The sequence below is a fragment of the Delphinus delphis genome, chromosome 15, assembly GCF_949987515.2.
Source record: "Delphinus delphis chromosome 15, mDelDel1.2, whole genome shotgun sequence".
Classification (NCBI taxonomy): Eukaryota; Metazoa; Chordata; class Mammalia; order Artiodactyla; family Delphinidae; genus Delphinus; species Delphinus delphis.
The window spans coordinates 29,113,567-29,141,397 of NC_082697.1; the positions used below are offsets into that span (position 1 = coordinate 29,113,567).

The 27,831-nt window shown below is 38.3% G+C and overlaps 1 protein-coding gene across 4 annotated transcripts in view; it reads left to right on the forward strand.

Moving 5' to 3' along the window:
* Positions 1–27,831, forward strand: part of PTPRA (protein tyrosine phosphatase receptor type A) — a 185,461-nt gene that overhangs the window by 53,316 nt on the left and 104,314 nt on the right. The gene's annotated exons all lie outside the window — the stretch shown is intronic.

Here is a 27,831-nt window from a genome sequence, read left to right on the forward strand (position 1 = left end):
TGCTCTGGGAAAAACTGGCAGAACAGCCCTTCAGATAGATATTTTCAGGAGAAGATTTTATGAGCCCAATTCTTGCATCTCCTTGTATCTAGAAAAGCACTAAAATCTTTCATGGTGACATCTGCTCCTTGTGACTGGCAGTAACCTTCACGAGACTAGCAGCAACCTTCTGCAAAAATGCGTGCTTGATTGCGTGTACTCCACCTTCACCAATCGCATATATACTGACCTTCCCCCCTAACTCTTCGGAGCAGTTTCTCAGAGCTATCTGAAATGCTGACTCCCGGGCTGTAGTCCTCAATCTGCCCCACATAAAACTTAACTCACAACTCTCAAGTTGTGCAGTTTTTTAGTAGACACCGAATATGGATCCTTGTTGAAAAACTGATGCACTGAGAGATTCAAAGCATTCAGTACTTAGTTTGTGTAGCATTAAACAACTTGTATTAAAAAGGAAAAACAGGTTTTCATTATTCAACTTTGCCATCACTCTAAGTTTGAAATGGCAGTGTAAACCAGTACTACAGTTTTGGAAGACTGTTGAATATTTTCTACAAAGCTAAACATATATGTATCCAATGACTCAGAAATTCCACTCCTAGGTATTTACCCTTGAGAAATGAAAACATATGTCTACATAAAGACGTGCATGGGAACATTCACTATAGCTTTATTTATAAAATAGCAAAAAAAAAAAAGGAAATAATCAAATGTCTAAAAACAGGTGAAAAGAGGTACAAATTGTGATATATTCATACGGTGGAATTCTACTCAGCAATAGAAAGGAATGAACTACTGTACAACAACGTGGATGAATCTCACAGATATAAGTTTGAGTGAAAGAAGCCAGACGGAAAAAAAGTAGATATAGTTCAGTTGCCAGAAGATATGATGATAGAAATCAGACTGGTGGTTCCTCTGGCCGGAGGTGGGAGAAGGAGGAGGTATGAGACAGCAGCATTGTAAAGGTTTTACACGTTAATATATTCATATAAATATTTTTCTTTGTTGTGCAAAATAAAGATTGTGTTGTCCATAACATAAAAATTACCGTTTTAATCAGTTTTATGCGTACAAATCATTGACATTAAGTACATTTACATTGTTGTGCAGCCATCACCACCAACAATCTCCAGAACTTAATCTTCCCCAACTGAAATTCTGTACCCATTATACACTACCTCCCCATTTCCCCTTCCCCTGGGCTCCTGGCAACCACATTCTACTTTGTTTCTGTGAATTTGAGTACCCTAGGTACACATGTAAGTGGAATCGTACAGTATTTGTCCTTTTGTGGCTATTTCACTTAGTATAATGTCTTCAAGGTTTATTCATGTTGTAGCATGGATCAGAATTTCCTTCCTTTTTGAGGCCGGATGATTTTCTAGTGTGTGTATATGCCACATTTTGTTTATCTATTCATCCTTCAATGCACATTTGGGTTGTCTATACCTTTAGGCTCTTATGAATAATGCTACTATGAATATTGGTGTACAAATACCTGTTCAGGTCTCTGCTTTCAATTCTTTTGGATACATACCTAGAAGTGGAATTACTGGATCAGATGGTAATTCTATGTTTAATTTTTTGAGGAACCACCATAGTATTTTCTATACTGGCTGTACCATTTTACATTTCTACTAGCAATGCACAGTGGTTCCAGTTTTTCTTCCTCACCAACACTAATTTCTGTTTTTTTGTTTGATAATAGCCATTCTAATGGGTGTCAAATGGTATTTCATTGTGGGATTTTGTGGGTTTTTTGAATTTTTGAATTTTATTTTATTTTTTTATACAGCAGGTTCTTATTAGTTATCCATTTTATACACATTAGTGTATATATGTCAATCCCAATCTCCCAATTCATCACATCACCGCGCCCCCCCGCCGCTTTCCCCCCCGGTGTCCTTATGTTTGTTCTCTACATCGGTGACTCAATTTCTGCCCTGCAAACCAGTTCATCTGTACCATTTTTCTAGGTTCCACATATATGCGTTAATATACGATATTTGTTTTTCTCTTTCTGACTTACTTCACTCTGTATGACAGTCTGTAGATTGATCAACGTCTCTACAAATGACCCACTTTCGTTCCTTTTTATGGCTGAGTAATATTCCATTGTATATATGTACCGCATCTTCCTCATCCATTCGTCTGTTGAGGGGCATTTAGGTTGCTTCCAAGACCTGGCTATTGTAGATACTGCTGCATTGAACATTGGAGTGCACATGTCTTTTTGAATTATGGTTTTCTCTGGGTATATGCCCAGTAGTGAGATTGCTGGGTCATATGGTAATTCTATTTTTAGCTTTTTAAGGAACCTCCATACTGTTCTCCATAGTGGCTGTATCAATTTACATTCCCACCAACAGTGCAAGAGGATTCCCTTTTCTCTACACCCTCTACACCATTTGTGGTTTGTAGATTTTCTGATGATGCCCATTCTGCCTGGTGTGAGGGGATACCTCACTGTAGTTTTGAATTGCATTTCTCTAATAATTAGTGATGTTGAGCAGCTTTTCATGTGTTTCTTGGCCATCTGTATGTCTTCTTTGGAGAAATGTCTATTTAGATCTTCTGCCCATTTTTTGATTGGGTTGTTTGTTTTTTTAATATTAAACTACATGAGCTGTTTATATATTTTGGAGATTAATCCTTTGTCTGTTGATTCGTTTGCACATATTTTCTCCCATTCTGAGGGTTGTCTTTTCATCTTGTTTGTAGTTTCCTTTGCTGTTCAAAAGCTTTTAAGTTTCATTATGTCCCATTTGTTTATTTTCGTTTTTATTTCCATTACTCTAGGAGGTGGATCAAAAAACATCTTGCTGTGATTTATGTCAAAGAGTGTTCTGCCTATGTTTTCCTCTAAGAGTTTTATAGTGTCCAGTCAAATATTTAGGTCTCGAATCCATTTTGAGTTTATTTTTGTGTATGGTGTTAGGGAGTGTTTTAATTTCATTCTTTTACATGTAGCTGTCCAGTTTTCCCAGGACCACTTATTGAAGAGGCTGCCTTTTCTCCATTGTATATCCTTGCCTGCTTTGTCATAGATTAGTTGACCACAGGTGCATGGGTTTATCTCTGGACTTCCTATCCTGTTCCATTGATCCAATTTCTGTTTTTGTGCCAGTACCATATTGTCTTAATTACTGTAGCTTTGTAGTATTGTCTGAAGTCAGGGAGTCTGATTCCTCCAGCTCCGTTTTTTTCCCTCAAGACTGTTTTGGCTATTCGGCGTCTTTTGTGTCTCCATACAAATTTTAAGATTTTTTTGTTCTAGTTCTGTAAAAAATGCCATTGGTAATTTGATAGGGATTGCATTGAATCTGTAGATTGCTTTCGGTAGTATAGTCATTTTCACAATATTGATTCTTCCAATCCAAGAACATGGTATATCTCTCCATCTGTTTGAATCATCTTTAATTTCTTTCATCAGTGTCCTATAGTTTTCTGCATACAGATCTTTTGTCTCCCTAGGTAGGTTTAACTAGGTATTTTATTCCTTTTTTTGCAATGGTAAATGGGAGTGTTTCCTTAATTTCTCTTTCAGATATTTCATCATTATTGTATAGGAATGCAGGAGATTTCTGTGCATTAATTTTGTATCTGCTACTTTACCAAATTTGTTGATTAGCTCTAGTAGTTTTCTGGTGGCATCTGTAGGATTCTCTATGTATAGTATCATGTCATCTGCAAACAGTGGCAGTTTGACTTCTTCTTTTCCAATTTGTATTCCTTTCATTTCTTTCTCTTCTCTGATTTCTGTGGCTCGGACTTTCAAAAGTATGTTGAATAATAGTGGTGAGAGTGGACATCCTTGTCTTGTTCCTGATGTTAGAGGAAATGCTTTCAGGTTTTCACCATTGAGAGAGATGTTTGCTGTGGGTTTTGTTGTATATGGCCTTTATTATGTTGAGGTAGGTTCCCTGTATGCCCACTTTCTGGAGAGGTTTTATCATAAATCAGTGTTGAATTTTGTCAAAAGCTTTTTCTGCATCTATTGAGATGATCATATGGTTCTTATTCTTCAGTTTGTTAATATGGTGTATCCCATTGATTGATTTGTGTATACTGAAGAATCCATGCATCCCTGGGATAAATCCCACTTCAGCATGGTGTATGATCCTTTTAATGTGTTGTTGGATTCTGTTTGCTAGTATTTTGTTGAGGATTTTTGCATCTATATTCATCGGTGATATTGGTCTGTAATTTTCTTTTTTTGTAGTATCTTCATCTGGTTTTGCTATCAGGGTGATGGTGGTCTCATACAATGACTTTGGGAGTGTTCCTTCCTCTGCAATGTTTTCGAAGAGTTTGAGAAGAATGGGTGTTAGCTCTTCTCTAAACGTTTGATAGAATTCACCTGTGAAGCCATCTGGTCCTGGACTTTTGTTTGTTGGAAGATTTTTAATCACAGTTTCAATTTCATTACTTGTGATTGGTCTGTTCACATTTTCTATTTCTTCCTGGTTCAGTCTTGGAAGGTTATACCTTTCTGAGAATTTCTCCATTTCTTCCAGGTTGTCCATTTTATTGGCATAGAGTTGCTTGTAGTAGTCTCTTAGGATGTTTTGTGTTTTTGCGGTGTCTGTTGTAACTTCTCCTTTTATTTTGTTGATTTGAGTCCTCTCCCTCTTTTTCTTGAGGAGTCTGGCTAATGGTTTATCAATTCTGTTTATCTTCTCAAAGAACCAGCGTTTAGTTTTATTGATCTTTGCTATTGTTTTGTTTCTTTTTCATTTATTTCTGCTCTGATTTTTATGATTTCTTTCCTTCTGCTAACTTTGGGTTATGTTTCTTCTTCTTTCTCTAGTTCCTTTAGGTGTAAGGTTAAATTGTTTATTTGAGACTTTTCTTGTTTCTCGAGGTAGGTTTGTGTTGCTTTAAACTTCCCTCTTAGAACTGCTTTTGCTGCATCCCATAGGTTTTGGATCGTCGTGATTTTCATTGTCACTTATCTCTAGGTATTTTTTGATTTCCTCTTTGATTTCTTCAGTGATCTCTTGGTTATTTAGTAACGTATTGTTCAACCTCCATGTGTTTGTGTTTTTTACATTTTCTTCCCTGTAATGATTTCTAATCTCATAGCGTGTGGTCAGAAAAGATGCTTGATATGATTTTAATTTTCTTAAATTTACTGAGGCTTGGTTTGTGGTCCAAGATGTGATCTATCCTGGAGAATGTTCCGTGTGCGCTTGAGAAGAAAGTGTAATCTGCTGTTTTTGGATGGATGTCCTATAAATATCAATTAAATCTATCTGGTCTATTGTGTCATTTAAAGCTTGGGTTTCCTTATTAATTTTCTGTTTGGATCATCTGTCCATTGGTGTAAGTGAGGTGTTAAAGTCCCCCACTATTATTGTGTTCCTGTCGATTTCCTCTTTTATAGCTGTTAGCAGTTGCCTTATGTATTGAGGTGCTCCTGTGTTGGGTGCATATATATTTATTGTTGCATGTATAAGATACTGTATATCTTCTTCTTGGATTGATCCCTTGATCATTATGTAGTGTCCTTCCTTGTCTCTTGTAACATCTTTATTTTGAAGTCTATTTCATCTGATATGAGTATTGCTACTCCAGCTTTCTTTTGATTTCCATTAGCGTGGAATATCTTTTTCCACCCCCTCACTTTCAGTCTGTATTTGTCCCTAGGTCTGAAGTGGGTCCATTGTAGACAGCATATATATGGGTTTTGTTTTTGTATCCATTCAGCAAGCCTGTGTCTTTTGGTTGGAGCATTTAATCCATTCACGTTTAATGTAATTATTGACATGTATGTTCCTTCGACTATTTTCTTAATTGTTTTGGGTTTGTTTTTGTAGGTCCTTTTCTCCTCTTGTGTTTCCCACTTAGAGAAGTTCCTTTAGCATTTGTTGTAGAGTTGGTTTGGTGGTGCTGAATTCATCTTAGCTTTTGCTTGTCTGTAAAGCTTTTGATTTCTCCATTGAATCTGAATGAGATCCTTGCTGGGTAGAGTAATATTGGTTTTAAATTCTTCCCTTTCATCACTTTAAAAATATGTCATGCCACTCCCTTCTGGCTTGTAGAGTTTCTGCTGAGAAATCAGCTGTTAACCTTATGGGAGTTCCCTTGTATGTTATTTGCCATTTTTCCCTTGCTGCTTTCAATAATTTTTCTTTGTTTTTAATTTTTGTCAATTTGATTACTATGTGTCTCAGCGTGTTTCTCCTTGGGTTTATCTAGAATGGGACTCTCTGCGCTTCCTGGACTTGGGTGGCTATTTCCTTTCTCATGTTAGGGAAGTTTTCGACTATAATCTCATCAGATGTTTTCTCAGGTCCTTTCTATCTCTCTTCCCCTTCTGGGACCCTTATAATGCGAATGTTGTTGTGTTTAATGTTGTCCCAGAGGTTCTTAGGCTGTCTTCATTTATTTCCATTCTTTTTTCTTTATTCTGTTCCGCAGCAGTGAATTCCACCATTCTGTCTTCCAGGTCACTTATCCGTTCTTCTGCCTTAGTTATTCTGCTATTGATTCCTTCTAGTGTATTTTTCATTTCAGTTATTGTATTGTGCATCTCTGTTTGTTTGTTCTTTAATTCTTCTAGGTCTTTGTTAAACATTTCTTGCATCTTCTTGATCTTTGCCTCCATTGTTTTTCCGAGGTCCTGGATCATTTTCACTGTCATTACTCTGAATTCTTTTTCTGGAAGGTTGCCTATCTCCACTTCATTTAGTTGTTTTTCTGGAGTTTTATCTTGTTCCTTCATCTGGTACCTATCCCTCTTTTCTATCTTTCTGTGAATGTGTTTTTTGTTCCACAGGCTGCAGGATTGTATTTCTTTTTGTTTCTCTCATAGGTTCTTAATAAGCCTTCACCAGGCGTACAAGAAGAACAGTAATTCAAAGGGCTCAGGTGCATCTCACCAGTGCGTTTGTTGTCAGGCTCCTAGCAGTCAGCTTCGGAGCCCACTCCTCATCAACAGAAACTTTTGTAGCGTTTTGTAAGCTTTGCCCTTACTGTGGGTGCCAGCCCGTCTGACAGTTGTTTCCTGAAGAGCAGGGAAGGGTGTTTTACAGCTTGGTTGCTGGGAAGCACAGACGTTGCAGGCTGTGCTGTGGCGAAGTGGTCAAGGTTCTTGCTGTTATGATTCTGTGATTCCTGCACAATCCAAATTAGGTACTTTGGGCAAGTTACTTGACCGCTCTGAACGTTCAATTTCTCATACTTCAAAAAATGTGTGCTGAGGCTCCGTGGCAACAGAACTGTACTGCTGGCTTCCTGTGTTACTTTCCGTTTAACAGTTTGTTGTTTGGGGGACTGCTAGTGTTAGAAGGTCTCCTGCAGAGGCAGGGGGTGGCTGTGGCTCACCATGAGAACAAGCACACTGGCAGCAGAAGTCTGGGAAGTACTTCTTGGCGTGAGCCCTCTCAGAGTCCACCATTAGACCCCCCAAAGAGCCGGGTAGGCCCTCATTGTGGTTTTGATTTGTATTTCCGTAATGATTAGTGATGTTGAGCATCTTTTCATATGCTTATTGGCCACTCGTATATCTTCTTTGGAGAAATGTCTGTTCAAGTCCTTAGGTCATTTAAAAAATTGCATTGTCATATTTCTTCTTCAAAAGTGAGATTATTCATGTTTTAATAACTTGTTTTTAAAATTCTAATTTTTATTATACTACGCGCACATGAATGATCTGCAGCACATATGAAAGAAGTGAAAGAGCCTGAAATAAACATGTTCTTCAGCTCCCCATCCCGCTCTGCTGAGACAGTCTTTAATTGTTTGAGACTTTTTCATGACCTCCATAATTCTAGATTATATATTTATATTGCTGTTTAACCTTAAAAGAAATCAGCACAATTTTCTGCTCCTCCAGTATGAAAGAAGAGGGTTACCGCACATCACCACCCCTCGTTTGATATTTTTCATTGTTTTTTGTTCTTCTGTTATGTATTAGTTTCCTGGGGCTGCTGTTAATAAAGTACCACAAAACTGTGTGCCTTAAACAACAGAAATTTATTGCTTTACAGTTCCAGAGGCTAGAGGTCCAAAAGCAAGGTGTCGCTATGGTTGCTTCATTCTGAGAGCTGTGAGGGAGAATCTGTTCTTTGCCTCTCTCCGAGCTTTTGGTAGCCTCAGGCATTCCTTGACTTGTAGATGGCATTTCCCCCCATATCTTTACATAGTCTTCCCTCTATGCATGTCTATCTCTGTGTCTGAATTTGCGCTTTTTATAACAGTCCATTAGACTAAAGCCCACGTTAATGATCTCATCTTAACTTAGTCATCTGCAAAGACCCTATTGCCAAATAAGGTCCCATTCACAAGTACTGGGTGTTAAGACTTTTGGGAGGATACAAATCAACCCATAACAAGTTGGTTACCTTTCCAGTTATCAGAAGTGTTCTTGAACTTCTGTTTTTTGTTGTGTTAATTTTAAGCAGTATTACTTGACTTCCACTTTGTCAGATGTGGAGGTTAGTACCCCTGCCTTTCTGTCAGGTATAGTTTTCATTTTTTTTTTTTTTTTTCTTTTGCGGTACGTGGGCCTCCCACTGCTGTGGCCTCTCCCGTTGCAGAGCACAGGCTCCGGATGCGCAGGCTCAGCGGCCATGGCTCACGGGCCCAGCCGCTCCGCGGCACGTGGGATCTTCCCAGACCGGGGCACGAACCCGCGTCCCCTGCATCGGCAGGCGGACGCTCAACCACTGCGCCACCAGGGAAGCCCTAGTTTTCATTTTAAGCTGTCAGAATTGTTAATCTCTGCATACTGTCCTGTAAACACTGCAAAGCCTTTCGTGGTCTGTCCATAGGTTCTCTTTAAACTGGAAAGCCAGTAATCAGCATTTATATTATTATAGCTTTGTAAATATTGCTCATTGTCAAGCCAAGCATTGTTTTCTGGGTTTATATTTCTTTCTCTGTGGGTTTTATGTTATGGACCCTGCGCTGTTCAAAGGAGAAAATGAAGAAAAAGTTAATTCTCTTTGAAACTATCAGTTGCTTCCAGTCATATCTTTATTTCTTGTTTGGACTATAACTTTCTCATATAATTTTCTCCCTGGAGTTTTTTTTATCTGTCTGTCTTTATTATTATCCTACTTTCCCCCAAGCTCTCAATCACACACATTCTCGTCTATCAAGACCCTGCTCCAATTTGTACTAATTGTTCTTTAGGTCATCTGAACAGCTTGTTTTCTTGGGATTTTCCTTATTGCATGTTTGAGTTGGATCCATCCCGCTGATCTTAGATCTCAGTCTTCTTTTTTAAATTAAAACAAAATTTTTTAAAATTTTTGCTGGAGTTCATTCTCAAGTGACTTTTTTTGGGGGGGGTATAGTTGTTTTACAATGCTGTGTTAGTTTCTACTGTACAGCGAAGTGAAGTAGAGTTCCCTGTGCTATACAGCAGGTTCTTATTAGTTATCTATTTTATACATATTAGTGTACACATGTCAATCCCAATCTCCCAATTCATCCCAACCCCCACCCCCCACTCCCTGCTTTCCCCCCTTGGTGCCCATACGTTTGTTCTCTACATCTGTGTCCGGTAACTTCCTGAGAGAAAGAGTACCTGCAGATAAACTGACTCTTTCTGATGTCTGTTCTTCCCTCATGTTTGAGTGTTGGTTTGGTTGGGTTTAGAATTCTAGATTGCAGGTTATTTTCCCTCTGAACTTTGAAGTCATTGCTCGGTTTCCTCTGGCATCCATTGTTCCTCATGAGAGGTGAAATTTAGTCTCATTTTGTTTCCTGTAGGAAATTTATTTTCTCCCTTCTCTGGAAGCTTCTCTTTTTTCCATATATTTGACCCTGAATAACACAGGTCCACTTATACACAGATTTATTTCAATAAAGAACAGGCATACTTCAAGGATATTGTGGGTTTGGTTCCACACCACCGCAGTAAAGTAAATATTGCAATAAAGTGAGTCTCACAAATTTTTTTGGTGTCTCAGTGCGTATAAAAGTTATGTTTAGGGGGAATTCCCTGGCAGCCCTGTGGTTAGGCACATTCACTGCCGAGGGCCCGGGTTCAGTCCCTAGTCAGGGAACTAAGATCCCCCAAGCCACACAGTGCAGCCAAAAAAAAAAAGTTTATACTATATTAAGTGTGCAATCACATTATGTCTAAAAAAAATATAAGTACCTTAATTAAGAAATAGTTTATTGATGAAAAATGCTAACCATCATTTGAGCCTTCAGTGAATCGTAATCTTTTTGCAGTAGTAACATCAAAGATCACTGATCACAGATCACCATAACACATATAATAATAATGAAAACATTCAGAATATTGCGAGAACTACCAAAACGTGGTGCAGAGACACGGAGTGAGCAAATGCTATTGGACAATGGTGCCGACGGAGTTGCTGATGCAGGATTGCCACAGACCTTCAATTTGTAGGAAACACAATTTCTGCAAAGCACAGTAAAGTGAAGTGCAATAAAAGGAAGCATGGGTGAATGTACTATAGCACCACATGATGGTTTAATCTGGGGATGCCAAACCTGGGATGAGGAGGGCGGACTATAAAGTTATACATGGATTTTTGATTGTGTGTGGGGGCAGTGGAGGGGGGTCCTAGTCGACACCTCTAACCCCCAAGTTGTTCGAGGATCAGCTGTATTCTAGAATTCCATAGTGGTGTACTTGATGGGCCCCCTTAATCTGAAGACCCATATTTTTCATATTTAATGATTGTCTTATGTTTTTTCTTAGATAATATTCTCCCCTCCATTTTCTTGTTCCTTTCTGTCAGAAACTCTTTGATATTGGGCCTCCTGGATTGATCTTATACTGTTCTTATCTATTCTCTCCTGTTTTCGAACTCTTTGCCTTTGGTTTCCTTTTTTAGGTTTTCTCTTCTGGGAGATTGTCATGACTTTATCTTTCAATCTTTCTATTGAATATTTTTCAGTTTATTTAAAAATTTTCTAGAACTGTTTCTTGTTTTATCATTTTTAAAAATTGCATTCTGTTTTTGTTTTCTCTGTAAAGATAGTTTTTTAAGTTTTTTTTTTTTTTTTCTGGAATTATTCCTCTTTGCTCCAGTCATTTTCTTTTCATGCTTGTTTATCTTTGGTGATCCTTGCCTGTTCTTTCATTTTCAAGAATGAAAGATTAGAAAAGTTGAGTAAGAGCTTTGAGTACATAGGCAGGGCTTGTCAGCTGGCAGAGTTAAGTGGGCATTAGCTGGCTGTTAAACTTTGAAGAATGCAGAGGGCTTGACCACAGCATTAGCTCTCTTTATTCTTCTTATTTCTCCAGCTTTACTTTAGCCCTTGCTGTGTGTTTACACACATTCTTTCTTATTTATTTAATGTACATCCCTGCTTTTGAACACTGTGTCTTCATTAATGAGTGAGGTAAGATTGTAGGTATTGACATCAAAAAGTGACCATAAAATAGTGTAGGACAAAAAAAAGAAAAATCAAGTTGCAGACTTCTGGTTCATGTTGCCAGATTAAAGACATTTATTCATTCTTTCTTCCTGATAACACCTCACTGAAACGATAGTGGAGGAATAATAAAAGAAGTTTAACAATGAGAAATTTGGAATAGGGCCCATAGTAGGTGAAAGAAAGGGAATTGGAAGAGAAGAACTAAATGGAGGAAGCCACAGCCCAGAGAACTCATGGGATGGACTCTGGATCAGGAAGGATCTGTAGTAGGAAAGGCCCAGAACCTGGAAATGTTGGCAGTGAGGCAGGCACTGACTGAAGAAAATTTACTTAAAGGTTTGTGGATACTCCAAACCCCACCTAAAGCCAGGCTGCCTGGAGTCAGAAGATTTCTAGTTTATGGTAGAAGGAACCCCAGAGTAAGCTCCCAGCCTCTAATCACATCCCAGAGTGGCTGTAGAAATGAGGAACAGAGTGAGCTGTTACTACCAACATAAATGCATTACTGTTTTCATTCTCATCACTACATGTGCAAATTTTGAGGTTCAAGGAACCTGTAGAATGCTTCTTAGGGAAAAAGTTTGTGTAAAGTCTTACAAATTTGGGTGTTATGAAATTGAGTTATATGGAATTTGAGTTCCTCATCTCGAAAGTGTACACCATAAAAATCAAGGCAAAGAAATGTATAATTTGAATACAAATGGTCATTTAATCATAGTGAAGGATTAGTGAATAAGGAACATGTGTAGGGGAAAACTTGGATAGTGCCTGCTGTATACTAGACTTTATGATGTGGATTTACAGTATTACATGTAGATATATTTACATTTATATTACGTTTTTTTTTTTTTGGCTGAGCTGTGCAGCATACCTGACCAGGGCGTGAACCCATGCCCCCTGCAGTGAACTCATGGAGTCCTAACCACTGGACCGCCAGGGAATTCCCTGTATTGCATTTTTTATAGTACTCACAGCAGTCCTCTGTCATCAGTGGGAGACATTGCTATTTTAAAGATGAGGAGATGAAAACTCAAAACTTAAATACCAAGAGCTTTTCTAATCTGTAGTAGTGACAGAGCTAAGATTCATATACAGGTTTGTGTGACTTCACATTTCATGCTTTTTTCACTCCATCCTGTCACCTCTCTAAGGAAAATAATTGCTTTCTCAATTTCTCATGTATTGGGCATTTGCTGAGTGAAGTAGACTTAGATTCTGCTTTCAAGGAGTGTATAGTGTAAGTTAGGGGCACAAAAAAGAAGTTTGCCTGTGGGCCATGAGCTCATTGAAGACAAGGACTGGTTTGAATTGGCTTTCTGACCCAGCACTATACTACTATGAAATTTTATCAAATTGTATAACCACTGCCACAATCAGGATACACAGTACTGCTCCATCACCACAAAGAAAAAAAAATCCCTCATGCTGCCCCTTTATATCAGAACTTCTCCCCAAGCTAAACCTTGGCAGCCTAATCACTGTAATTTTTTCATTTCAAGAGTGGTATATGAATGGAATGTATGTAACCTTTTGAGATTGGCTTTTTCACTCAGCATGATGCCTTTGAGATCTATCCAAGTTTTTGTGTGTATCAATAATTTGTTCTCAAAAAAAGTAATAATAGTTTGTTCTTTTTGGATCTCGGTAGTATTACATTGTGTGGATGTACCACAGTTTATTCATCTGCTTGTTGAAGGACATTTGTATTATTTCCAGTTTGGTGGTATACAAAAAACTGTTATGAACATTCATGTACACATTTTATGTGTGGACACGTTTTCCATTTCTCTGGGATAAATGCCCAGAAGTGCCATTGCTGGGTCGTGTGGTAAGTGTACGTTTAGTTTTTAAAGAAACTGCCAAGCTATTTTGCAGACAGGTTATAACAATTTTATATTTCCACTAGCATTATATGAGAGATGAAGTTTCTCTGTATCCTCACTAGCATTTGGCATTGTCACCTTTATAAAAATTTGGTCATTCTGATAGTTGTATAATAATATCTCATCATGGCTTTAATTTGCATTTCCCTGATGTCTGATGACGGTGAACATCTTCATGTCCTTATTTGCCATCTGAATATATTCTTCAGTGAAATGTCTCTTCATGTGTTTTGCCCATTTCTAATGAGATTCTTTGTTTTCTTACTGTTGTGTTTAGAGAGTTAGTTATACTTTCTGGATAAATGTTCTTTATTAGATATGTGTTTTCCCCCCATCTGTGTCATGTCTTTTTATCTCCCTAACAGGGTCTTTGAGAAACTTGATTTTTAATTGTGATGAAGTCCAATTTATGATTTCTTCTCTTATAGGTCTTGCTTTGGTGTCATGTCTAAGAACTCTTTGCTCAACCCTAGGTCACAGAGGTTTTCTCCTGTGTTTTCTTGTAACATTTTTATAGTTTTACCATAAAACGTAAAAAATTTACATCTAGGATCCATTTTGAGTTAATTTTTACATAAATTTTGTATCTCTGTTTTTTTCTCTGCCTGTGGAAGTCCATTTACTCCAACCCCATTTATTGAAAACACTATTCTTCCTTCATTGGATTGCTTTTATATCTTTGCAAAAAATCAGTTTAGGCATACTTGTAAGTATATTTCTGAATTCTCTATCCTGGTCTACTGATCTCCATGTCTGTCCCTTCTTCAATACCATACACTCTTCTTTTTATTTATTTATTTTTTTGCGGTACGCGGGCCTCTCACTCTTGTGGCCTCTCCCGTTGCGGAGCACAGGCTCCGGACGCACAGGCACAGCGGCCATGGCTCACGGGCCCAGCCACTCCGCGGCATGTGGGATCTTCCTGGACCGGGGCACGAACCTGTGTCCCCTGCATCGGCAGGCGGACTCTCAACCACTGTGCCACCAGGGAAGCCCCACTCTTCTTTTTAACTAGATTTTATTGATTAATTGATTGGCTGCATTGGGTCTTCGTTGCTGCGCACGGGCTTTCTCTAGTTGCGGCAAGCAGGGGATACTCTTCATGGTGGTGTGCGGGCTTCTCATTGCGGTGGTTTCTCTTGTTGCAGAGCACAGGCTCTAGGTACACAGGCTTCAGTAGTTGTGGCATGAGGGCTTCAGCAGTTGTGGCTCGTGAGCTTTAGCAGTTGTGGCTCACGAGCTTTAGAGCGCAGGCTCAGTAGTTGTGGCACACGGGCTTAGTTGCTCCGTGGCATGTGGGATCTTCCTGGACCATGGCTTGAACCCGTGTCCCCTGCATTGGCAGTTGGATTCTTAACCACTGTGCCACCAGAGAAGTCCAGTACTGTACACTCTTGATTACTATAGCTATATAGTAAGTCTTAAATTGGGTAATATGGTTCCTCCAAGTTTATTTTTCAGTATTGTTTTATTCTAAATTCTTTGTCTTTGCATGTAAACATTACAATCAACTTATCCATATCTACTAAAAAAAAGCTGCTGTGGGACTTCCCGGGTGGTTCAGTGGTTAAGACTCTGCACTTCCACTGCAGAGGGCATGGTTTCAATCCCTGGTTGGGGAAGATCCTGCACGCCACATGGTGTGCCCCCCCCCCCAACCCAGAAAAAAAGCTGCTGTGATTTTTGATAGGATTTGTGTTAAACCTGTAGTTCATTTAGGGGAGAGTTGACAGCTATACTAATGTTGAGTTGTCCAAAACATGAACACAGTATGTCTTTCCATTTATTTAGGCCTTATTTCATTAGTGTTTTGTAATTTCCAGCATACAGGATCCTAAACATGTTTTCTTAGATTTATACTTACATATTTTCTATTTGGGGGAGTGATTGTAAATGGTGTTATGTGTAAGTTTGTTTTTCATTTAGTCATTGCTAGTATATTGAAACATTACTGATTTTTCTGTGTTGATCTTAATATTTTGTAACATTGTTAAACTCAGTAGTTTCAAGAATTTTTAAATTGATTCCTTGGGATTTTCTATGAAGATGTTCATGTCCTCTACAAATGGGGGCAGTTTTAGTTCTACTTTACAATCTGTGGAAATTTTTATTTCCTTTTCTTGCCTTACTGCACTGGCTAGGGCTTCTGGTACTACGCTGAATAGGAGTGGTGAGAGCAGATATCCTGGCCTTGTTCATAATTTTAGGAGAAAGTATTCAGATTAGAGTTTTTGTTTCTTTAGATACCTTTTATCAGGTAGGGGGAAGAATCCTTAAATTTCTAGTTTGCCAGGAGTTTTTCTCATGAGTGGTGGTTGGATTGTTTCAAATATTTCTTCTGCATCAGTTGATAGGATCTGTTGACTCACATATATAAAAAAAAATTTTGGTGGAGGAACCAAGATGGTGGAGTAGAAGGATGTGCTCTCACTCCCTCTTCTGAGAACACCAGAATCACAACTAGCTGCTGGACAGTCATCAACAGGAATATATTGGAACTCACCAGAAAAGATACCCCACATCCAAAGACAAAGGAGAAGCCACAATGAGGCGGTAGGAGGGGTGCAATCACAGTAAAATCAAATCCCGTAACTGCTGGGTGGGTGACTCACAGACTGGAGAACACTTATACCACAGAAGTCCACCCACTGGAGTGAAGGTTCTGAGCCCCACGTCAGGCTTCCCAACCTGGGGGTCTGGCAACGGGAGGAGGAATTCCTAGAGAATCAGACTTTGAAGCCTACTGGGATTTGATTGCAGGACTTGACAGGACTGGGGGAAACAGAGACTCCACTCTTGGAGGGCACACACAAAGTAGTGTGTGCATCAGGACCCAGGGGAAGGAGCAGTGACCCCAGGGGAAACCGAACCAGACCTACCTGCTAGTGTTGGAGGGTCTCCTGCAGAGGTGGGGGTGGCTGTGGTTCACCATGGGGACAAGGACGCTGGCAGCAGAAGCTCTGGGAAATACTCCTTGGCGTGAGCCCTCCCAGAGTCTGTCATTAGCCCCACCAAAGAACCAGGTAGGCGCCAGTGTTGGGTTGCCTCAGGCCAAACAACCAGCAGGGAGGGAACCCAGCTCCACCCACCAGCAGTCAAGCGGATTAAAGTTTTACTGAACTCTGCCCACCAGAGGAACAGTCAGCTACTTTAACCACCAACAGTCCCTCCCATCAGGAAACTTAAACAAGCCTCTTAGATAGCCTCATCCACCAGAGGGCAGACAGGAGAAGCAAGTAGAAGTACAGTCCTGCAGCGTGTGGAACAAAAGCCACGTTCACAGAAAGATAGACAAGATGAAAAGGCAGAGGGCTATGTACCAGATAAAGGAACAAGATAAAACTCCAGAAAAACAACTAAATGAAGTGGAGATAGGCAACCTTCCAGAAAAAGAATTCAGAGTAATGACAGTGAAGATGATCCAGGACCTTGGGAAAACAATGGAGGCAAAGATCAAGAAGATGCAAGAAATGTTTAACAAAGACCTAGGAGAATCAAAGAACAAACAAACAGAGATGCACAATACAATAATTGAAATGAAAAATACACTAGAAGGAATCAATAGCAGAATAACTAAGGCAGAAGAACGGATAAGTGACCTGGAAGACAGAATGGTGGAATTCACTGCTGTGGAACAGAATAAAGAAAAAAGAATGAAAACAAATGAAGACAGCCTAAGAGACCTCTGGGACAACATTAAACGCAACAACATTCGCATTATAGGGGTCCCAGAAGGAGAAGAGAGACAGAAAGGACCAGAGAAAATATTTGAAGAGATTATAGTTGAAAACTTCCCTAACATGGGAAAGGAAATAGCCGCCCAAGTCCAGGAAGCGCAGCGAGTGCCATACAGGATAAACCCAAGGAGAAACACGCTGAGACACATAGTAATCAAATTGGCAAAAATTAAAGACAAAGAAAAATTATTGAAAGCAGCAAGGGAAAAATGGCAAATAACATACAAGGGAACTCCCATAAGGTTAACAGCTGATTTCTCAGCAGAAACTCTACAAGCCAGAAGGGAGTGGCATGATATACTTAAAGTGATGAAAGGGAAGACCTACAACCAAGATTACTCTAACCGGTAAGGATCTCATTCAGATTTGATGGAGAAATGAAAAGGTTTGCAGACAAGCAGAAGCTAAGAGAATTCAGCACCACCAATCCAACTCTGCAACAAATGGTAAAGGAACTTCTCTAAGTGGGAAACACAAGAGGAGAAAAGGACCTACAAAAACAAACCCTAAACAATTAAGAAAATGGTCAAAGGAACATACATATCGATAATTACCTTAAACATGAATGGATTAAATGCTCCAACCAAAAGACACAGGCTTGCTGAATGGATACAAAAGCAAGACCCATATATATGCTGTCTACAAGAGACCCACTTCAGATCTAGGGACATATACAGACTGAAAGTGAGGGAATGGAAAAGGATATTCCATGCCAATGGAAATCAAAAGAAAGCTGGAGTAGCAATACTCATATCAGATGAAACAGACTTCAAAATAAAGAATGTTACAAGAGACAAGGAAGGACACTACATAATGATCAAGGGATCAATCCAAGAAGAAGATATAACTATTATAAATATATATGCACCCAACATAGGAGCACCTCAATACATAAGGCAACTGCTAATAGCTATAAAAGAGGAAATCGACAGTAACACAGTAGTAGTGGGGGACTTTTAACACCTCACTTCCACCAATGGACAGATGATCCAAACAGAAAATTAATAAGGAAACCCAAGCTTTAAATGACACAATAGACCAGATAGATTTAATTGATATTTATAGGACATTCCATCCAAAAACAGCAGATTACACTTTCTTCTCAAGCGCACACGGAACATTCTCCAGGATAGATCACATCTTCGGTCACAAATCAAGCCTCAGTAAATTTAAGAAAACTGAAATCATATCAAGCATCTCTTTTGACCACAACACTATGAGATAAGAAATCAATTACAAGGAAAAAAATGTAAAAAACACAAACACATGGAGGTTGAACAATACGTTACTAAATAACCAAGAGATCACTGAAGAAATCAAAGAGGAAATCAAAAAATACCTAGAGATAAGTGACAATGAAAACACGAGGATCCAAAACCTATGGAATGCAGCAAAAGCAGTTCTAAGAGGGAAGTTTATAGCTATACAAGCCTACCTCAAGAAACAAGAAAACTGTCAAATAAACAATCTAACCTTACACCTAAAGGAACTAGAGAAAGAAAAAAAGACAAAACCCAAAGTTAGCAGAAGGAAAGAAATCATAAAGATCAGAGCAGAAATTAATGAAATAGAAAGAAAGAAAACAATAGCAAAGATCAATAAAACTAAACGCTGGTTCTTTGAGAAGATAAACAGAATTGATAAACCATTAGCCAGACTCCTCAAGAAAAAGAGGGAGAGGACTCAAATCAATAAAATTAGAAATGAAAAAGGAGAAGTTACAACAGACACTGCAGAAATACAAAGCATCCTAAGAGACTACTACAGGCAGCTCTTTGCCAATAAAATGGACAACCTGGAAGAAATGGAGAAATTCTTAGAAAGATATACCTTCCAAGACTGAACCAGGAAGAAATAGAAAATGTGAACAGACCAATCACAAGTAATGAAATTGAAACTGTGATTAAAAATCTTCCAACAAACAAAAGTCCAGGACCAGATGGCTTCACAGGTGAATTCTATCAAACGTTTAGAGAAGAGCTAACACCCATTCTTCTCAAACTCTTCGAAAAAATTGCAGAGGAAGGAACACTCCCAAAGTCATTGTATGAGACCGCCATCACCCTGATAGCAAAACCAGACGAAGATACTACAAAAAAAGAAAATTACAGACCAATATCACTGATGAATATAGATGCAAAAATCCTCAACAAAATACTAGCAAACAGAATCCAACAACACATTAAAAGGATCATACACCATGCTGAAGTGGGATTTATCCCAGGGATGCAAGGATTCTTCAATATACGCAAATCAATCTATGTGAATCACCATATTAACAAATTGAAGAATAAAAACCATATGATCATCTCAAAAGATGCAGAAAAAGCTTTTGACAAAATTCAACACCGATTTATGATAAAACCTCTCCAGAAAGTGGGCATAGCGGACACCTACCTCAACATAATGAAGGCCATATACAGCAAACCCACAGCAAACATCATTCTCAATGGTGAAAAACTGGAAGCATTTCCTCTAAGATCAGGAACAAGACAAGGATGTCCACTCTCACCACTATTATTCAACATAGTTTTGGAAGTCCTAGCCACGGCAATCAGAGAAGAAAAAGAAATAAAAGGAATACAAACTGGAAAGTAAGTAAAACTGTCCCTGTTTGCAGATGACATGATACTATACATAGAGAATTCTAAAAATTTCACCTGAAAACTACTAGAGCTAATCAATGAATTTGGTAAAGTTGAAGGATACAAAATTAATGCACAGAAATCTCTTGCATTTCTATACACTAATGATGAACAATCTGAAAGAGAAATTAAGGAAACACTCTCATTTACCATTGCAACAAAAAGAATAAAATACCTAGGAATAAACCTACCTAGGGGGATAAAAGACCTGTATGCAGGAAACTATGAGACAGTGATGAAAGAAATTTAGGATGATACCAACAGATGGAGAGATACACCATGTTCTTGGATTGGAAGAATCAATATTGTGAATACAACTATACTATCCAAAGCAATCTACAGATTCAATGCAATCCCTATCAAATTACCAATGGCATTTTTTACAGAACTAGAACAAAATATCTTAAAATTTGTTTGGAGACACAATAGACCCAGAATAGCCGAAACAGTCTTGAGGGAAAAAAACGGAGCTGGAGGAACCAGACTCCCTGACTTCAGACTATACTACAGAGCTACAGTAATCAAGACAGTATGGTATTGACACAAAAACAGAAACATCGGTCAATGGAACAATATAGAAAGCCCAGAGATAAACCCATGCACCTATGGTCAACTAACCTTTGACAAAAGAGGCAAGGATATACAATGGAGAAAAGACAGCCTCTTCAATAAGTGGTGCTGGGAAAACTGGACAGCTACATGTAAAAGAATGAAATTAGAACACTCCCTAACACCATACACAAAAATAAACTCAAAATGGATTCGAGACCTAAAGTTCGGACTGGACGCTATAAAACTCTTAGAGGAAAACATAGGCAGAACACTCTATATAAATCACAGAAAGATCTTTTTTGATCCATCTCCTTGAGTAATGGAAATAGAAACAAAAATAAATGGGACATAATGAAACTTAAAAGCTTTTGCACAGCAAAGGAAACTACAAACAAGATGAAAAGACAACTCTCAGAATGGAAGAAAATATGTGCAAACGAATCAATGGACAAAGGATTAATCTCCAAAATATTTAAACAGCTCATGTAGTTCAAAATTAAAAGAACAAACAACCCAATCAAAAAATGGGCAGAAGACCTAAATAGACATTTCTCCAAAGAAGACATACAGATGGCCAAGAAACACATGAAAAGCTGCTCAACATCACTAATAATTAGAGAAATGCAATTCACAACTACAGTGAGGTATCCCCTCACACCAGGTGGAATAGGCATCATCAGAAAATCTACAAACAACAAATGCTGGAGAGGGTGTGGAAAAAACAGAACCCTTTTCCACTTTTGGTGGGAATGTAAATTGATACAGTCAGTATGGAGATCAGTATGGAGGTCTGTTATAAAACTAAAAATAGAATTATCATATGATCAAGCAGTTCCACAACTGGGCATATACCCAGAGAAAACCATAATTCAGAAAGACACATGCACCCCAGTGTTCATTGCAGCACTATTTACAATAGCCAGGTCATGGAAGCAACCTAAATGCCCTTTGGCAGACGAATGGATAAAGAAGTTGTGGTATATATATATAATGGAATATTACTCAGCCATAAAAAGGAACAAAATTGGGTCATTTGTTGAGACATGGATGGATCTAGAGACTGTCATACAGAGTGAAGTAAGTCAGAAAGAGAAAAACAAATATCATATATTAACCCACGTATGTGGAACCTGGAAAAATGGTAGAGATGAACCAGTTTGCAGGATAGAAGTTGAGATGTAGAGTACAAACGTATGGACACCAAGGGGGGAAAGCCATGGGGGTGGGGGTGGGGATGGTGTTGTGATGAATTGGGTGATTGGGATTGACATGTGTACACTGATGTGTATAAAATTGATGAGTAATAAGAACCTGCTGTATAAAAAAATAAATAAAATTAATATAAAAATTGAAAAGAAAAATTTTTTTGAACCAGCCTTCAATTCCTGGGATAAACCCCACTTGTTTATGGGATATTATTCTCTTTATGTATTGCTACATTTGATTTAGTAGTATTCTGCTGAGGATTGTTGTTTCTGTGTTCATAAGGGAAATTGGTCTGGAATTTTGTTTTACTGTCTGGTGTTTATCAGGATAATGCCAGTATAAAAATAAGAATTGGGAAGTGTTCCCTCCTCTTCTGTTTTTTGGAAGAAATTGTGTAGAATTGGTGTTATTTCCTTCTTAAATATTTGTGGGATTTGCCAGTGAAGCCATCTGGGCCTGAAGATTTATTTTTCTGAAGTTAAATGTTTAATAGTTATAGGAGTTTGTGATTTTCAAGGAATTCATCCATTTTGTCTGAGTTGTCGGATTTCTGTATATCGAGTTGTTCTTAGTATTCCCTTATCCTTTTTATGTATGTGGTTTCTATAGTGATATCCCTTCTTTAACAGTTGTGAAGGTTTGTTTTATGAACCAGCATATGGTCTGTCTTGGGGAATATTCCATAGGAGCTTGAAAAAACGTCTAGTCTGCTGTTGTTGGATGGAGTGTCCTATAAATGTCAATTAGGTCTTGTTGGTTGATGGTATTGTTCAGTTCTTCTGTATCCTTGCTGATTTTCAGTCAGGGGTTTTGTCAGTTACTGAGGGGGGTTATTGATTTGTCTGTCTCTCCTTTCAGTTCTGCTAGTTTTTGCTTCATGTATTTTGAAGCTGCTTTTTGGTGCCTACATATTTAGAATCTTATGTCTATTTAGAATTGGCCCTTGTATCATTATGTATTATTCCTTTTTGTCCTTGATAATTTTCCTTGCTCTGAAGAATACTTTATCCAATATTAATATGGCTACTTCAGCTTTCTTTGGTACTTCAATGGTGTGTCTTTCCTCATCCATTTTTAAAAAATTAATAGAAAAACAGTTTAAAGTAGAAAATGCAGAGTTCCCATATACCCTCTTCTCACCACCCCCCACCAGTTTCCCTTATTAACATTTTGCATTAATGTGGTCAGTTTGTTACAGTTGATGAGCCAATATTGATACAGTATTATTAACTAAAGTCCATAGATTACATTAGGGTTCATTCTTTGTATTGTACATTTTATGAATTTTAACAAATATATAATGACATGTATCCATTATAGTATCGTACCAAATAGTTTCACTACCCTGAAATCCTTCTGTGCTCTACTTTTTTATCCTTCCTTCCCTCCCCCTAAAACATGGAATCCATTTATTTCTAACCTGTCTGTATCGTTATATTATATTTGAAGTAAATTTCTTATAGACAGCATATAGTTGGGTCTTTTTCCTTTTTTAACCAATTCTGCTCATCCTTGTGTTTTACGTGGTGTATTTAGACCATTTATATTTAATGTAATTTTCAGTATTTTTTCTATTTAAGTTTGCCATTTTATGAATTGTTTTGTTTTTTCATATTTTTCGTCTTCTGCTTTCTCTTTCTTGTTTTCTTGTGGGTTATTTGAATTTTTTTTTTTTTTTTTTCCTGGCTGTGTTGGGTCTTCGTTGCTGCATGCAAGCTTTCTAGTTGTGGCAGGCAGGGGCTACTCTTCATTGCAGTGTGTAGGCTTATCATTGCAGTGGCTCCTCTTGTTGCAGAGCACAGGCTCTAGGTGCACGGGCTTCAGTAGTTGTGGCATGTAGGCTCAGTAGTTGTGGCACATGGGAGTTGTGCCGCAGCATGTGGGATCTTCCTGCACCAGGGATCAAACCCATGTCCCCAGCATTGGCAGGTGGATTCTTATCCACTGCACCACGAGGGAAGTTCCGAACATTTTTTTAGCACTCCATTTTGGTTTTTCTAGTGTTTTGAGTGTATCTCTTTGTAAAGTTTTTTTATATGATTGCTCTAGGGATTAAAATATATGTACATAATTTATCACTGTCTACTAATAATCGACCTTTTTACCACTTTAAGTGGAAACCTTACTACATTTTAGGGCCTTTTACCCTACCCTCTTTATGATACAGTTGTCTTAAGTATTACCTTTACATACATTGAGAACCACAAGGCAATGTTAAAATTTTTACTTTCAACCATCAAACATAATTTTAAAAACTCAAGAAGGGAAAAATTGTTTAATTAGTGTATATGTATTTATGTATATGTACAGTGTGTGCACACACTCTTTATACTGCTCACTATTGCTGATGTTTGAGGTTTCCTTCTGTTATCATTTATTTCCTATTTGAAGAAATTCCTTTAGCCATTCTTTTAGAGCTGTTTTGCTGATGACACATTGTTTCCCTCATCTGCCAATGTCTTTCTTTCATCTTCACTCCTGAAGGATATTTTTACTGTAATGTATTTTGGCTTGATCCTTTCTTTTAGCATTTGAAAAATACTGTACACTTCCTTGTGGCTTCCATAGTTCCTGATGGAAAATACGCTGTCATTCAAATTGTTATTCTCTTAGAAATAGTGTATCAGTTCTCTCTAGCTGCTTTCAGGACTTTTTCACTAGTTTTCAGCAGTTTGAAGGTTTATATCCTTAACTAAATTTGGGACGTTTTCAGCCATTATTTTTCAAATAATTTTTTCTATCTCTGCATTCTTTTTCTTCTCATTTTTTAGGACTCTGGTGGCACAAATGTTAGGTCTTTATTATTGTCCCACAGGACTCTGAGGCTCTGTCCATTTCTATTGAATCTCTTTGCTCTCAGTAGTGCAGATTGGACATTTTCTATTGATTTGTTTTTTTGGTTTTTTGGGTTTTTTTTTCGGTACGCGGGCCTCTCACTGTTGTGGCCTCTCCCATTGCGGAGCACAGGCTCCGGACGCACAAGGCTCAGCAGCCGTGGCTCACGGGCCCAACCGCTCCGCGGCACATGGGATCTTCCCAGACTGGGGCACGAACCCGTGTCCCCTGCATCGGCAGGTGGACTCTGAACCACTGCGCCACCAGGGAAGCCCTATTGATTTGTTTTTAAGTTCATTGTTTCCTCTGTCATTTCCATTCTGCTATTGAGCCTATCCAGTGTTTTTATGCTTTTTGGTTTTTTTCAGTTTCAGCTATTGTACTTTTTAATTCTAAAATTTCCATCTGATACTCTATATCTTCTGTTTGCTGAGTTTTTACAAGTTCTTTTTGGAGAGTTTTTAGGATATCTGCTTTAAAATCATTTCCAAATAATTTAAAATCTGTATTATCTTGGTGTTGGCATCTATCAATTGCCTTTTCTTCATTCAGGTTGAGATTTTCATGGTTCATGGTGTGACAAGTAATTTTGGATTGCATCCTAGACATTTTGAGTATTCTGATTCCTATTTAAATCTTTTTATTTAACAGGCAGTCAACCTGCATAGGTTTAGAGCACACACCCTGGCCTACTTTTGTTGGCTGTGGTTCAAAAGTCAGTTTAATTTTCGAAGTCTTGCTATGCTATTCTGGTCTGCCCTACTTGTGTGCTACCAAGAGACCAATCTGAAACCTGGGCATTATTTCAGACCAGTATTTTGTACTGAAACCTTTTACTGTGTTGCTTCTGGTCACTTTTACAAATAGGTCGCTCAGCGGTAGTCTAGGATTTTGTACTGATATTTAGAGGATTCATTTCTCTAGCTCCCTCCTCATCATAATCTTCCCCCCATTCTCTAGGTGGGCTGGGGTTGGAGCTCCACCTTATTATTCCAGAGTAGAAATGGAAAACAGGGCTCCACCCACATTCTCCAAAACTGCAGCCTGATGGGGATGGGGGAGGTGCTGCCTCATTAATACAGGACGAGGTTGGGAAACAGTGCCTGCTGAGGAGAAAGAGGGGTGCCAGTTTTTTTATTGCTGTTTGCCTGGAGTATGTATGTCGAAATGTTTCTGTCTTGCTGTGCCTTTCCCTGGTCCTTTGTCTAGAGAAAGCAGGCTTTTCTTGGTACTTTTTTGTTTGTGCTCATTGTTGTTTTCAGGTTGTAGACCTCTCCAGAGCTGAGGACAGGACATATTAGAAGTCAAACCAAGCAAAAAATAGGAAACTTCCTACGGGGTCAGTCCTTGTGTCCCATGGTCTCTAGCCAGTCCATCTTCTTTTTTCTCCTTTTTGGAATCATCTGTTAGTTGCTTCATGAATTTTATGTGGGCTTTTTGTTGGTGGTGGTGTTGTAAATTAATGGGAGGAATAGGGTGAAGTATGCTTATTCTACCTTGTCCTGAACTGAAAGTCCCTGTTTCAGTTTTAAATTATAAACATTAATTTATGAATACTAGTTTTCACCTATGTACTTTTTTTTCTAAGTACACAGTCATGCATCTACAGATAACTTGGGGGGGGGTTCCCCAGTAATTATACCTCATTCTGTTTTCTCACTCCATTAATTAGAACTTGTAAAACAGGTCAGCAATCTATGGCCCATCTCCCATACTCAGCCTACTGCCTTTTTTTTTTTTTTTTGGTACAACATACGAGCTCAAAATGGGTTTTACATTTTTAAGTGGATGGAAAAAGACTCAAAAGAAGAATACTGTATGAACATTACATGAAATTTTAAGTGTTCATGAATAAAGTCTTTTTGGAATGCAGCTGTGCTCATTCATTTACATATTGTCCATGGCTGCTTTTATGGTACAGCAACAGAGTTGAGTCTTTACAGAGACTGTGTGCCAGCCCCTGTTGTAGAAGATTACAAAATCATTATGGTGATAGCCAACATGCTTTTTTTTGTCCTGGTTTAGTGATAAATGATTTCAGTGTTTTGCTTTTCAGTATATTGTTGGCCATTATTTTGAGATAATTTTCTCAGTTGAAAGATTCTTTTGTTTCTGGTTTTTAAGGATTCCTGAGAATTTTCCCTCACATATGTGATTCTTTTCCTTTGTTCTCTGACTCACTGAATGGCACAAACTAGGTAAACCAGAAACCCAAGAGGAGTAGCATTTGACACCTCCTCTCCCTCAGCTCGAGCAAATCCACTATCAAGTCTTATGCATTTTACCTCGAAATGTCTTCCTACTTGTAATACTTTACATCTTTGCCAGTAGCCTGGCCTCCTAACTGGGCTATCCACGTCCTGTACACTGTCCTCTGTACCCAGCTAGAGTGTTCATTCCAAAATGCCTGGCAGGTAAATCAGTCTCTGGTAGAAATAGAAGTCATGCTTCTACTGTTCAAAGGCTTCTTAATGCTCTTAGGACAAAGAAAAATCCCCCTTATGTGGTCCTGACCTGCATACATCCCCACCCTTCTCTGGTACCGTGATCTTCCTTGTTCTCTGTGCTCTAGATACAACGGCTGCTTTCAGGCCTTGTTCCCACCATTTCTGAGACTATTGGCTAGAATAGAGTTCCCTATACTCCTTGTCTGCTTAACTCCTAGTCATCCTTGACATCCCAGTTCAGGAGTCAGGAGTTCTCAAGGAGCTTTACTGAGCTCCCAGACTAGGTCAGATTTTCTTCTTATAGGCTCTTAAAGTCTTGTAATTCTCCTCTCACGTTTATCTCTGAGGTGGGTTGTTTAATGTCAGGTTTTTTTTGCTCCTGACTGTTAAGTTTCATGAAGGCAGAGATTCAGTTAGGTTTTGCTTACTGTTTCATTTCTAGTACCAGGAATAGGACCTAGCACAAAATGAGTGCTTGGTAAATCGTTTTGTCTAATGAATGCCTTTTTTAAAAATCAAGAGTTACAAGCAGGTTTTCTGGCAACCATCAGGGTAATCATGAGGCTTTTTATATTTTGAATTATTTTTGTGAGGATTTTTATTAATATGTTTCCTAGTAAGAGACCATTGCTAAATTTCTGAAGTAAGCTTTACTTGGTCATGTTGTAGTATAATTATAACACATGCTGCATTTTCTTGGTTAGAATTTTAAGATCTTTACAGTTACTGTGTGTGTGTGTGTGTGTGTGTGTGCGCGCGCTTTGTCAGATATTGATATCAGAGTTATCCTGTTATTTTCATGTTTTATTTTATTCTGTTTTTTTATTTTCAACTTTCTATATACTTATGTTTTAAACGTCTTACAGCAAACAGTTGGGTTTTTTTGTTATTAGGTCTTATAATTTTCATATTTTAATTGGAACATTTAGTTCATTTAATGTAATTAATTGAATTTAAATCTGCCATCTTACTCCTTGTTTTTTTTAAAAATAAATTTATTTATGTATTTATTTATTTATTTCTGGCTATGTTGGGTCTTCATTGCTGTGTGTGGGCTTTCTCTAGTTGCGGCGAGCTGGGGCTACTCTTTGTCGTGGTGTGTGGGCTTCTCATTGTGGTGGCTTCTCTTGTTGCGGAGCAGGCTGTAGGGCGT